The sequence below is a fragment of the Panthera tigris genome, chromosome A3, assembly GCF_018350195.1.
Source record: "Panthera tigris isolate Pti1 chromosome A3, P.tigris_Pti1_mat1.1, whole genome shotgun sequence".
Classification (NCBI taxonomy): Eukaryota; Metazoa; Chordata; class Mammalia; order Carnivora; family Felidae; genus Panthera; species Panthera tigris.
In genome coordinates this window covers 103750328-103764552 of record NC_056662.1, presented here as the reverse complement: position 1 = coordinate 103764552, position 14225 = coordinate 103750328, and the positions used below count along the sequence as shown (strand labels likewise).

The window sequence follows — 14225 nt, the reverse complement described above, 5'->3', positions numbered from 1 at the left end:
GGGTAAATATGGCAGATGAAACATACATATCTACTTAAGTGCTTTCTTGAAACTACACTCAAATGATAGTAAAGGTTGTTTTTAAAGTAAAAGCATAAACCTGGGGTGCTTGGGTAGCTCAGTCAGTTGAGCATCCGACTATGGCTCAGGTCATGAACTCGCAGATCATGAGTTCAAGCCCCATGTCAGGCTCTGCGCTGACAGCTCAGAGCCTGGAGCCTAGTTTGGATTCTGTGTCTCCCTCTCTCTCTCTCTCTGTTGATTCCCTGCTTGCTTGCTCTCTCTCTCTCAAAAATAAATAAAGATTAAAAAAAAAAAGTAAAGGCATAAACCTACAAGGAAAGAACTAATGAGAGGGGGGGAGAAAACACCAAAATTTTAGAAGCTGGAAATCAGCTGCAACTGGTCTTTCAGACTTAAAAACACCCTGAATCCCAAGGAGGCAGTAGGGAAAGCCTAGAACCAACCCAGTCTATAGCACAGAATCCTCAAAAGTCTCAGAACCTGTTGATGCCGTGGAACTCTAGAGGCTGAGCTGAAGAAGGAGTTTAAAATAAGAATGGCTGGAAGATCTGTTTAATAGGGGGAAGATTCCCCAGTTCTGTCCTCCACTCCTACAGCTAGGAGATTTCTCTGGAGAGAGGGAAACCAAGTCCTCTCTATGAGACCCCAACTCTGCCCAGCTCTGAGCTGGGGGACACCTGAGCCTGGACCAAGTGAGGAGGGGCAGGGGCATGCCATGGAACATTGATTGCTGGATGTCCCCCCTCTGGGTTCCCACGGGGCAGACCACCAGCCTAACCCCTTCGGGCTGGAGAGTGGAACAGTCTGCTCTCAGGAATCTGAGAGGCAAGAGGGAAGATTAACAGATAGTGGTATTAAAGATTCCTTTACTAAACAGCCCATCTGGATCACCCTCCAGTGATGCTCCAGGAAAGCCCACCCTTGTACTCAGAACTGCCAAGCAGCTTTTAGAACCCATTTTAAATATGAGCTCTATACTCAAAGAAAACTCCAGATTAATTCGACCAAATACTTAAAGAATAAAATAATGCCAATCCTACACAAATTCAGAACATGAAAAAAGAGGGAAAACTTCCCAACTCATTTTATGGGTCCAGTATTGCTCTAATATGAAAACCAGATAAATATATCACAAGGCAAGAAAACTAAAGATCAATAACCCTTATGAACAAAGACACAAAAATATTCAGTAAAATATTACAAAGTTGAATCTAGTAATATGTATTTTTATATAAAACCATTTAAAAAACACCATGACCGAGTAGAGTTAATCCTAGAAAAGCAAAGTTGGTTTAACATTTGAAAATCAAGTGATGTAATCCACCATATTAACAGAATGAAGAAAACCCATACGATTATCTCAACAGATACAGAAGAAGCATTTGATAAAATTTGGCAAAACAACTCTCATGATACAATCTCTCAGAAAATTAAAAATATAAGGAAATGTCTTCAACCTGATAAAGACCATCTGTGAAAAACCTGCAACAAATATCATATTTAATGGTGAAACACAGTGCTCGCTCTCTCTAAGACTAGAAACAAAACAAGAATGCCCACTCTTACCACAACTAATCAACATTGTGTTGGAGATCCTAGCTAGTGTCCTAGCTAGTGTAATAAGGCAAGAAAAATAAATAAAAGGCATCTAGATTGAAAAGGAAAAAGAAAAACCATATTTGCAGCTGATATGATTGTATAGATATAAAATCCTAAGGAATCTATGAAAAACTTCTAGAACTAATAAGGGTTTAGCAAGATCATACAAGATCAATACATAAAAATCAATATATTTTTATATATACCACCAAATATTTTAAACTTAAAATTAAAAACTGTATCATTTGTAATAACATTAAATAGGAAGAAAATGATACTACGCAAAGCAATCTACATATTCAATGCAATCCCTATCAAAATAACACCAGCATTCTTCACAGAGCTAGAACAAATAATCCTAAAATTTGTATGGAACCCAAAAAGACTCTGAATAGCCAAAACAATCTTGAAAAAGAAAACCAAAGCAGGACGCATCACAGTCCCAGACTTCAAACTATACTACAAAGCTGTAATCATCAAGACAGTGTGGTACTGGTACAGGAACAGACACTCAGATCAATGGAACAGAACAGAGAACCCAAAAATGGACCCACAAACGTATGGCCAACTAATCTTTGACAAAGCAGGAAAGAATATCCAATGGAATCAAGACAGTCTCTTCAGCAAGTGGTGCTGGGAAAACTGGACAGTGACATGCAGAGGAATGAACCTGGACCACTTTCTTATACCACACACAAAAATAAAATCAAAATGGATGGAGGACCTGAATGTGCTACAGGAAGCCATCAAAATCCTCGAGGAGAAAGCAGGCAAAAACCTCTTTGATCTTGGCTGCAGCAACTTCTTACTCAGCACGTCTCCGGAGGCAAGGGAAACAAAAGCAAAAATGACTACTGGGATCTCATCAAAATAAAAACCTTCTGCACAGTGAAGGAAACAATCAGCAAAACTAAAAGGCAACCAATGGAATGGGAGAAGATATTTGCAAACAACATATCAGATAAAGGGTTAGTATCCAAAATCTATAAAGAACTTATCAAACTCAACACCCCAAAAACAAATAATCCAGTGAAGAAATGGGCCAAAGACATGAATAGACACTTCTCCAAAGAAGACATCCAGATGGCCAACCAACACATGAAAAAATGCTCAACATAACTCATCATCAGAGAAATACAAATCAAAAGGGCAATGAGATACCACCTTACACCTGTCAGAATGGCTAACATTAACAACTCGGGCAACAACAGATGTTGGTGAGGATGCGGAGAAAGAGGGTCTCTTTTGCATTGTTGGTGGCAATGCAAGCTGATGCAGCCACTCTGGAAATCGGTATGGTTTTCCATACCGTTCCTCAAAAACGGTTCCTCAAAAAACTAAAAATAGAACTACCCTATGACCCAGCAATTACACTACTAGGTATTTATCCAAGGGATACAGGTGTGCTGTTTCGAAGGGACATATGCACCCCAATGTCTATAGCAGCACTATCAACAATAGCCAAAGTATGGAGAGAGCCCAAATGTCCATCGATGGATGAATGGATAAAGAAGATATGGTGTGTGTGTGTGTGTGTGTGTGTGTGTGTGTGTGTGTATATATATATATATATATATATATATATATAATGGGGTATTACTCCGCAATCAAAAAGAATGAAATCTTGCCATTTGCAACTACATGGATGGAACTAGAGGGTATTATGCTAAGCGAAATTGGTCAGTCAGAGAAAGACAAATATCATATGACTTCACTCATATGAGGACTTTAAGACACAGAACAGATGAACATAAGGGATGGGAAACAAAAATAATATAAAAACAGCGAGGGGGATAAAACAGAAGAGACTCATAAATATGGAGAACAAACAGAGGGTTACTGGTGGGAGTGTGGGAGGGGCGATGGGCTAAATGGGGAAGGGGCACTAAGGAATCTACTCCTGAAATCATTGTTGCACTATATGCTAACTAATTTGGATGTAAATTAAAAAAAATAAAGTGGATGTCAAAGGTTAAAAAAAAAGGAAGAAAATGAATAACACTGTGTGCAAGATATGTATCTAGAAAACAAAATGTCACCAAGAGACATTAAAGAGATTAAATAAATGGAAAGATGGGCCATGTTTGACGATTAAAAGACTCGGTGCTGTTAAGGTGACAGTTCTCCCCAAACTGAGCTATAGATTCAATGAAATCCCAATCGTAGACCCATCAGGCTTTTTTGCTGAAATTGACAAAAAATTTGTATGAAAATGGGAAGGACATAGCAGAGACAAAACAATTTTGAAAAAGAAGGAAAAAAAGGGGCTTTCAATACTGATTTCAAGACTTATTATAAAGGTACAATGATAAAAACTGTGTTATTGGCAAAAGGGTAGACACCCGGACCAATGGTGCACAGAGAATCCAGAAATAAGACCACTAATATTGACAAAGCCTCCAAGGTAATCCAATGAGGAAAAAGATAGTTTTTTCAACATGCAGTGATGGGACCGTTGGATATTCATATGGGAAAAAACGGCTAAACACAAAAATTAAGTCAAAATGGATCACAAACTTAAATATAACAGATAAATGAAATTTCTAGAAGGTAATAAAGGAAAAAAATCTTCAGGGCCGTGGGTTAGGCAAACACTAATGTGTCTGAGACACACAAAAAGCACAAATCATAACAAGAAACATTGAGAAACCAGTCTTCATAAAATTAAAATCTGCTTTTCAAAAGACATGTTAGAAGCTGGGAGAAAATATTCACACTGCATACGTCTGACCAAGGTCTTGGGTCCAACTTGGCTCATGTATTCCTCTAAATATATATATAGCTTCTTCTCATTAATTGTGGATCCCACGTTGCAAATTCATCTACTCACTAAAATTTATTTGTGACCCCAAATTCAATGCTTGTGGCGCTTTTTCTGTCACTTGTGACCAAAAAAAAAAAAAAAAAAACACCAAAAACCTGAGTTTCTGGATGGGCACATTCTGCCTGGGGCTAAACAAGATAACACCCTGCGTGGTGTTTCAACCCTCATACCGTAACCAAATGTCCTTTTCGTGGTCTGTGGCATGCCATGAGTTTTGCAGTTTTCTGCTTTTCGTTAGTGATTTTGCTTTTTAAAATGGTGCCATAGTGCTGGCTAGTACAAAAAACAAGAAGCCAAAAAAAAAACTGTGATGTGCCTTATGGAGAAAATACCTGTGTTAGATAACTTTCATTCAGGGATAAATTATAATGCTGTTGGCTTTGAATCCAGTCTTAAGGAATCAGCAAAATATATAAAATAAAGCGTCTTTAAACAGAAACACACATAAAAAAAAAGTTTATGTATTTGTCAGCTGATGAAAATGTTGTGATAATAGGCTCCTAGAACCTAATCCTTTATTTACGTAGGAGCAGTAGTTAAGTATTCGCTAAGTCAGTGTTTGTCGTGACTTTATAAAACGTAACTACTGCAGATGAGAATCAAATATATATCTGATACACACACACACACACACACACACACACAGAGTGTGTCCAATAGAAAATGCGGAAAAGATTTCAACACACGCTTCACAAAAAAAGATATACAAATGGCCAATAAGCACATGAAATATTGTCTGACATCATTGGTTAGTAGGAAAATGCAGATTAAAAATCTCACCGACAAGAATGACTAAGATTTAAAAAGACATATCAAGTGGTGGTAGGATGAGGAGGCCTGGAACTCTCATACATTTCTGTGGTTGTAAAATAGTACAACCATTTTGGAAACCAAAATGGTTTTCCTAGAAACCTAAATATTCGCTGACCGCATGATCCAGGCTATCCAACAACTAGGTTTTTACCCAAGAATAAAGAAAACGTGGGGTGCCTGGGTGGCTCAGTCGGTTAAGCGTCCGACTTCAGCTCAGGTCACAATCTCACGGTCCGTGAGTTCGAGCCCCGCGTCGGGCTCTGGGCTGATGACTCAGAGCCTGGAGCCTGCTTCCGATTCTGTGTCTCCCTCTCTCTCTGCCCCTCCCCCGTTCATGCTCTGTCTCTCTCTGTCTCAAAAATAAATAAACGTTAAAAAAAAAAATTAAAAAAAAAAAAGAAAGAAAACGTGTTCACGCAAATACAAAGCTTTATTGATAATATCTCAAGCTGAACCAATCCAAACGTCCTTTGACAGATGAATCGATAAAGAAATTATGATATAGACATACAATGGGATACTAGAAAAAAAACAACCATTAAGAGGAATGAATTGCTTCCAACTCAGTAATATGGATGGATTTCATACACATCGTGCTGAGCACAAGAAGCCAGGTATAAAAGAGTACACTCTGTAAGATTCTGTTGAGATGAAACTCGAGAAATGACAAATGTGATCCATAGAGACAGAAAGCAGATGAGCAGTTGCCTGGGGCTGAGGGGTGGGAGGGGTAGGGATGGACTGAAAGAGGCCCGAGGGAACTTTGCTAGGGGATCAAAATGTTCTACATTTTGATTGTGGAGGCTGGGCGTGCATATCGGTCACGTTCACCAAAATGTGTGCGTAAAATGGGTGCCTTTTATTGTACCCAAATGATCCCTCAGTAAAGTTGGTCAAATCACTTTGCTTGTCTCTAAATGCACCCGGGGGCACCTCCTTCAGAAGTCTGGCTGTGAAGTGGAAAAGAGGAGGGTTGATGGACAGGTTTGGTTTAGTTTGGTTTCATTTGTGTTATTAGTAGCTTGTAGTTTAGTTTCGCTTGTTTCTTTGTTCATCCGTTTCGGCTTCCTCTTGGTGTTGGTGGTGTCTTGGGGGAGGCAGATAGGTGAGCAGACCACGTGCTGAGGCAGAAGCCCCAGCAGGGAACAGAGCAGCCATGGAAGGTTAGAGGGGAGGGGCGCTGGGAGGAGGTGTGAGGTCTGGGAGTGTGGGACAGACTGGCCTTGGGCGGTGTATGTGTCCGGGAAGATGGAGGCAGGTTTGTAGAATAGAAGAGCGGACAGGAAGAAGGAGCCCGGGAAGGACAAGGCAATGGGGAATTTCCTCTGATGGGCTTCTCTTTCTTTTCTTTATTGATTTATTGATTTATTTGGATGTTTATTTATTTTGAGAGAGAGAGAGAACATGTGCGCACGTGCGAACAAGGAAGGGGCAGAAAGAGGGAGAGAGAGAATCCCAAGCAGGTTCTGTGCCGTCGGCACAGAGCCTGACACGGGGCTCAAAACTATGAACCATGAGACGGTGACCGGAGCCGAAATCAAGAGACGGAAGCTCAACCAAATGAGCCACCCAGGTGCCCCCTTTCTCTTCTCTTTAAATTTTTGGAAGTAGGAGGTGAGGTCACTCGCTGTGCTGGAAAGGAGGGACAAATAGGGGTTTGAGGAAAGCTGTGAGGGTCACACTGTTTCGGGCTGTGGAGGGACCTCCATTGCTGGTGGAGGTCCTGCTGAGGTTGGAGGCAGGGAGAGTAGAGGCTGATGCACCAGCTTTGAGAGCCACAGAGTGTCCTCAGCACCCTGGGTAGGAGGACAGAAGAAAGAGAGCCGTTTCTCCTTGACCAGGGAGGAAGGAAGGGTCCCTGGTGCCCACCCCCTGGCCAGGTGGCCGGAGAGTGATCCAGCAGGTGACCTTGGTCCCCGTGCTAAAGTAGAGACCTGGAGGGAACCAAGGCCACATAGAAATCAGAACACGCCAAACCCACATCTGTTCGTGTGGCCATGCCCAAGAAAGAAGGATCCCCTTACCCATCCTGTGCTGTGCGCCTCTGCCGGCCGCCTGACGGCTTGCAGACCCGGACGGCGTCCGTGGCCACGTCTGTTCTTTCTCTCAGCTGTCTGGGAAATAACTTATTGGGGCCTAAAGAGGACGGAGCGGCTTTGGCAAGTTGGGGCCTTCTTACTGCCCCTCAAGACGGGGGGGGGTTGGGTTGTGGTCCCACCCCAGCAGGAAGAACATTCTCATGGGTGGAAGAGTTTCGGGACGTGCAAGAGTGGGCTTGTGTGTCTGAAACGGCACCATTAAAGCCTTCCTCTCCGATGCTTGCTAAAAGGCAAAGCATCGTCTGGAACAGTAGCCCTTTTAAGCTCCAGGGATGAATGGCGGCAGCTGAGAACCTGTATCCAGCCAGGCCCAGGGGCTGCGGGACAGTGGGTGAGACGAGTGCTGGAGGGAGGCAGGGGGACGTCGGGGATGCATTAGTCCTTACAATACTTCTGCGGGCACGGCTCCATCTTTGCCCGAGCTCCAGGTTGGCCTGTCCGGGTTCAGGGCTGGGCTCAGCCTGGGAGTTATTCCATCAGAGAGCCTGCTTCCTCATCTGCACAGTGGAAATGGTCATGACATCTACCTGGTAGATTGTTGTGAGGTGACAGCAAAGAACACGTGGGGAACTCAGTCCCACTGAGAATGCACTCCAGCCACTGGGGACCCACATATGGTAACCCAGGAGGGAACAAAGCTGAGCAGATGAGGGGCAGGCGGGGTGGGACCCAACGATGACACATGGCAGTTTTCTCTATCTCCGTATCACCCCTCTCCCCGCCTCGACCTTCCTGCCTAGTGAGGCCGGAAACCACTGCCCCTTCCGTTACAGCAGGGGGCTCTGCCAGAGTGTGGGGGACACCCTGTGGGGCTACCCCCAAAAGGTCAACATCGTTTGTTTGTTAGCAGCAGGAGCCAGGAAACCGTCTGACTCAGGTAAGTGGGGTGAAGGGCAGGGCGGCCCTAACAGAGCATCTGGCTGTCGAGACCGGCTCACTGGTCATGCTGTCTCCTCATGCATTCTGGTTATTGTTTACACAAAGGAGGGCACAGGCCGAGACTGGCATCCTCAACCCCACGTCTAGATGTGAGAGATCCGTGGAAATATGCTGTCTGTCCACCTGCGGTTCCCTTGCTGGCCATCACTTCCTGGCCTGCATGGCAAGGATGAATCATAGGAGAGGCTCTCGGGGCCAATTCACTTCCTCCTTCCTCTGCCACTTTTCCTCCTGGGAGCTGCATAGGGGCCCCCGGGCCTTCTGGCTTCATTCTATCCTCCTGGGGGGGGGGTGGGTACAGGTGAGTATCCGCAGAGAAACTGGTCAAGGCATCTTGTAGGCTTAAGGAGCGGAAGCTGGGCCGTGGAGAGCCAAGATACCCCAGAACAGGAGCCGGCTGGGTATGGGGACAGTGCACTGGAGGATGCCGCATGCCAGCTAGGCAGGGTTCAGGCTGGTGGATGCCATCGTGACCACCATCACCACCGTCATCGTCAGCCCTGACATTCGTAGGACAACGTGTATAGACTGTGCCAGGTGCTTTGTGCACGAGGTGTGGGGACAGCCACGCCCCTCACTCAGGGCACCGGTGGATGTGTGTCCTGTGAGATGCTCAAGATTGTCATCAGTTATTTTTTTTTGACATTTATTGATTTATTTTGAGAGAGAGAAAAAGCGAGCATGTGTGCGTGAGCTGGGGGGGAAGGGCGGAGAGAAGGAGAGAGAGAATTTCAAGCAGGCTCTGTGCTCTTAGTGTAGAGCCCAGGGCAGGGCTCGATCCCACGAACCGTGAGATCAAGGATTGTCATTAGTTCTGACCCCAGAAACTAAAGGCCACACGCTCTCCTGGTACTGAGCCTGGGTATTTATCCTCACGCTCACAGGGATGGCTCTTTCCCCACCCCCTTGCCATGTCATCAGTGCCGTTGCTAGGTCAGCTCCTTTCTGTCCACATCAGGGCAAGTGGCAGGAAGCAGTGGGGTGTCTTAAAAGAACAGGGCATCATGCCCTTGAGGTCCAAACATGTCGCACGTGGCAGGATGCCCTCCTTTTTTTATGGCTGAATAGTTCCCATTGTATCAATACACCACATTTCTTTATCCATTCATACATCAGTGGACACTTAGGTTGTTTCCAGGTCTTGGCTGTTGTAAATAATGCTGCTATGAACAAGGTGGGGGGGGCGTGCAGATATCTTTTTGGGATAGTGACCTCCTTATGCTAAATGAAATCAATCAGAGAAACACAAATACTTTGTGATCTCACTTCTGCGTGGAATCTTTAAAAAAAACCACAACAAGTGCAGAAAAACAGATCAGAATTAGTGGTTGCCAGAGGTAGGGGTGGGGAGGGGTGGGAGAACTGGGTGACCGTGGTCAAAACAGTACAAACTTCCAGTTACAAGGTAAATAAGTTCGAGGATGTAATGTACAACATGTTGACTGTAGCTAACAACACAGTTCTGTAGAGTTGAGAGTTGCTTAGAGAGTAAGGCTGAAAAGATTTCAGCGCAAGGGTAAACAATTTGGAACCATATGAGATACTGGATATGAATGAATTAATTAAACTCACCGTGGTAAGCATTTCACAATATTTACATATATTAAATCACTATGCTGTACAACTTAAACTTGTACATATGACAATTACATCTTAGTAAAAGTGAGGGAAAGAGGCAGGGGCAGGAAGATGAGGGGGTGGCTGGCAGACGAGGGTACCCGGGGGCCCAGGGCTGGGTGCCAGCTCCAGCACTAACTTCCTGGGTGCTGGGCGGGCCTCTTGGCCCTTTGGGTCTCCTGTTCTTATCTGCAACTTCTCAAATCCCTCCCAGCTCTGCTGTCCCGCCTCCCTCCTGAGGGGGGCGCTGGGGCCATCAGGCTGCTCATGCCCAGGAAACTGAGAGGACGCGAGAGTCTGGTTAGATGACCCTGACCCTCTGGGGCCCTCGCGGTGTACTTCACGTAGTGGTCAGAAGGGATCTGAAGGAAATGGCCTCCTTCCCAGGGACTGAAGTTCGGTTTACTCTTGGGGCTATTTTAAACTATGTCATGGCCAATTAAACGTTCAGTTCTGTGGGGAAAAGCAAAATATCAGTCCAGGTTTATGATGTCAGCAACATGGTTAATCAATAAAGACAAAGCGAGACACCATCGTCGTCCCAGGTTAGAAACTTGAGGATCATTCTAGACCTTTCCCTTCTTCATTCCCATGATGGTGACCATAGTTGGCACTTCCTCAGGCAAGGAAACTGAGGTTGAGAAAGAGGACACACACTTGGGCTGGCTCAGGGATCCATGCCTTTGGCCACGACATTCCACTGGCTCTCAGTCCACCAAAGTCTGGTCAAGTCCATCCCGCTTTCCCAGCCCAGCTTGCCTGCCCCACTGCTGCTGTCCAGACCCAAGCTTCCCTCACTTGGACAGCTGCTATGTCCAACAGGTATTCCCCGACTGGTGTCCCTGGGGTAAAAGCCAGGCTTTAACTTCACCTTCAGGACCACCCCAGATCATCAAAACCTCCCGAGCCCTCTCTCTCCCCACCCTGCCTGGGTTAGATCACCACCCTGGCTCTGCCCAGGAAAGCCCTCCCTGCCTTCTTTGCCTAACAAAGTCCCCATCATCTCAGACATACCTCCCGGGAGGGTTGGGCTTCTGGCTGCGTTTGCCTCACACTCTTTGTGTGCGGGTTGGAATCTTCTTATATCTTCTGTCAGTGTTGGAGGCGTGAAGAATTTGCTTACCATGTCTGTGCTCTCTGCTCCCAGAGGGACACAGACCCTCTAATGTTGAGATGTGGCACATGACAGGTAACTTTGGGGCTTTGAAGCTAGACCCCTGGAACTGGAATCACATTTACTTGCTGTGTGACCTTGGGTAAGTCATTTAACCTCTCTGTGCCTCAGATGCCTTGTCTAAATGGTATCTACCACATAGGGCTGTCATGAGGATTAAGTGGACAAGTAGCACTTCGGGCAGCACTGGGCACACGGTGTCATCGGTAGGTTTTTCTCCCCCTTCGTGTCCCTGGGGGTCTATCCTAGCAGACTTTTGTTGACCATGTATTGGCCAATGGAAACCCTGGAAACTGAGCACCCTACGTGTATCAAATCCCTGAGGGGACCATCCAGAGAGCTTGGCACAGTGATTGTCCCTGTGTTACCTGAGAGGGAGCTCTGGCACCTGCCTCAGCACTGCAGCACCACGGCCACCATGGCCAAGTATGATGGGGATGGAACAAGGCCTTGAATCACACAGTGAGCAACATCGCTTTAAATCTGTTTCTCCAAATCGTGTTATTTTAAATGCCCTGGGCAGATGCCCATGTGTGCAGGGACACTTGGCTGGGCCAGAGGCTCTTTGTCCCCTGAATGGCACCATTGTGACCCCCGAACCGGCCCCGAGTGATTCCTGGAACAACAGGCCCTTGTGTGGGCCCCGAAGGCCTGCTTGCCCCCACCCTCGGCTGGCAGTGCGAACCCTTGGCCGTCTCTTTAAAGTCGGCATAACGAGGCCTTAAATCCTCCGTTTGGGTGGCGGCCAGGGTTCTGATACGAAGTACTTTTTAGAGTTTGGTTCTAGGATGTCGATGAAGCTGAGTTCCTAGAAACTGTGCCCTCTCTAGGAGAAGGGCAGATCCAGTGGGCACCTGCTATGAGCAGAATGGGGGAGCCAGACATTGATGTGCAGAGGACGACCATATTCGGATGGGGCCAGCCTGCCCTGCACAGGGAAAGCCACCAGAATTCCCCCAGAGCCCCGACGAAGCAAGGGGGCCACGGCCACTGAAGTCTCGGCAAGAGTCTCCGAAATTCCTGGTTGGATTTGCTCCACAGCTGTCTTTGGCTGTTTGCCCTCCTGTGATGCGCGCCCTCACCACGTGTTTGTGGTGACCATGGTCTGTTCTGTTCTGCAAGCTTTGGCTCTTGGTCACATCACAGATAGCAGCTTCTTAATCCTTTCTCGGATCCATGGAGGGATTCGGCTCTTTGTTCCGGGACCTTAAAAACACGCAGTTGTTCACCTTTACAAAGGATCAGCTGGACTAGGTGGGCCTTTGGCTCTCTGGAGGCTGCCAAGTGGAACTTGGGAGCCGCCTGGACGGGCATGGTCGTGACTTTGCAGCTCAGAGCAGTCAGTCCCTTTCAATAAGACAACTGAGTCCAGGACCTGGACTCAGCCACGTGGCCTCCTGCAGACCCTGCCGGTGATCTGGGCTGTCCCAGGTGCCCGCCTCAGCCCCTCGGAAGACCCTTGCGCTCTGGGCTGGTAGCAGGTGCGCCAGAAGGTCTTATGTCACTGTGACTTCCCCCCAGGTGGGAGGACAGACTTGCATGAGGACGGGTCTGGGCACCCTAGGGCAGTAAGCAAGCACAGGGCTCCAGGGCCAGAAGGAGCTGGCCAGACATCCACCTTCAGTTCTGACCGGCTGGGTGAGCCTGTCTCCTCACCTGTAAAAGACGGTATTAGCCATCTCCTGTGGCCACTGTGGGGATGACCGAGGCTATTTACATGTAAGGTGTTTATGAAGTGTCTGGGGCGGGGCAAGAGCTCCAAAAACAGAAGGCAAATGGCCACACAGGTGCAAATGCGGGTTCTTTGGGCAGTCATGGTTGGGTGTTGGTGCTACCTTACCTTTGGTCCATCGGGGACGCCAAGCAGGCGGCATCTGAGGAATGTCCCATCTGTCCTTGGGCCAAAACCGAGACGTGCCCCAGAGAAGGACCCCCTCCTGCTCAACATTCAGAGGCACTGAGGTGAAGCATGCCAGCCACAAGAAGCTTTGGGGAGCAGACACCAGCCCACACGTCGAGGGACCAATGGTCCCAGTAGAGTAGACACTCAGTTGCTGCCCATTCTGTGCGGTCGAGTACCATTTGGCCACTGACCAGCAGGCTTCTTAAATGCCCACTTCCGCAGGCATCGTGGGTTTCTAGAGGAGCAGTGCTCTTAGCAGGAAGGCCTGCCCACCAGCCAGCACTTGTCCCTGCAAACACTTCCCAAACAGCAGGATGCAGACCGAACTGAGCAATGCGATGCCTGAGCAGGGAAACTAGACTAGTTTTGGGGGTGGGAGTCGGGGGGTGGGGAGGAGGGTCTGGGTAAGCAGAAAAGCAAGACCAGGAGAAGGCATTTTTGGAGGCTGGCCATCCATTAACATCCGATGAGAACAGGATGCAAGTCAAATGCCAGATGAACTGCAAATTTTAAAAATGACTCAGGATGGGAAGAATGAGGAAGCTATGTCAGGGGATCATCTGCAAAGCCTTGAACTCATAAGGGTCTCATCGTTAGACCGATTGGCAACTGACAAAGAGAAAAGAGAAAGAGCATATCAAGATTCCTTTAGGGGCACCTGGGTAGCTCAGTCGGTTAAGCCTCTGACTCTTGGTTTCAGCTCAGGTCATGATCTCATGGTTTGTGAGATCGAGCCCCGAGTCAGGCTCTGCGCTGACAGCACGGAGCCTGCTTGGGATTCTCTCTCTCCCTCCCTCTCTGTCCCTTCCTGGCTTGTGTGCGCTTGCTCTCTCTCTCTCTCAAAATAAATAAATAAAATAAAAATAAAAGGGTTCCTTTAAAGGAGTGATTAAAATTCCAAAACACTGAGGAACCTTTGGGAAATTCAACCAAGCCTTTTTTTTTTTTTTTTTTTTTGATGGGGGTCAAAAACGCTCCTCTATTGGCATGTTTCTGGCTCATCAGCAAGCAATCAGGCAGTTTTGCTGAACAAATGACACTTCCCTCAATCAACACTTGATTGCAAATTTTGCTAAACACACAACAAACTGTCTATCGTTTCTTAATGATCCTTAATTTGTGCTTTTTCAGGATAAAGCCTCAATCAAACCTTTTGCTCCTAGGGGTGCCTGGGTGGCTCAGTCGGTAGAACGTCTGACTTCGGCTTGGGTCATGATCCCATGGTTCATGGGT

At 46.8% G+C, this 14225-nt stretch overlaps 1 long non-coding RNA gene across 1 annotated transcript in view; it reads left to right on the top strand.

Moving 5' to 3' along the window:
• Positions 1-8161: 8161 nt before the first annotated feature.
• Positions 8162-14225, top strand: part of LOC122237385 — a 7498-nt gene continuing 1434 nt past the window's right edge. Inside the window, exon 1 of the long non-coding RNA XR_006215897.1 lies at positions 8162-8236. This is a non-coding gene — a long non-coding RNA (uncharacterized LOC122237385). The remainder of the gene's footprint in view (positions 8237-14225) is intronic.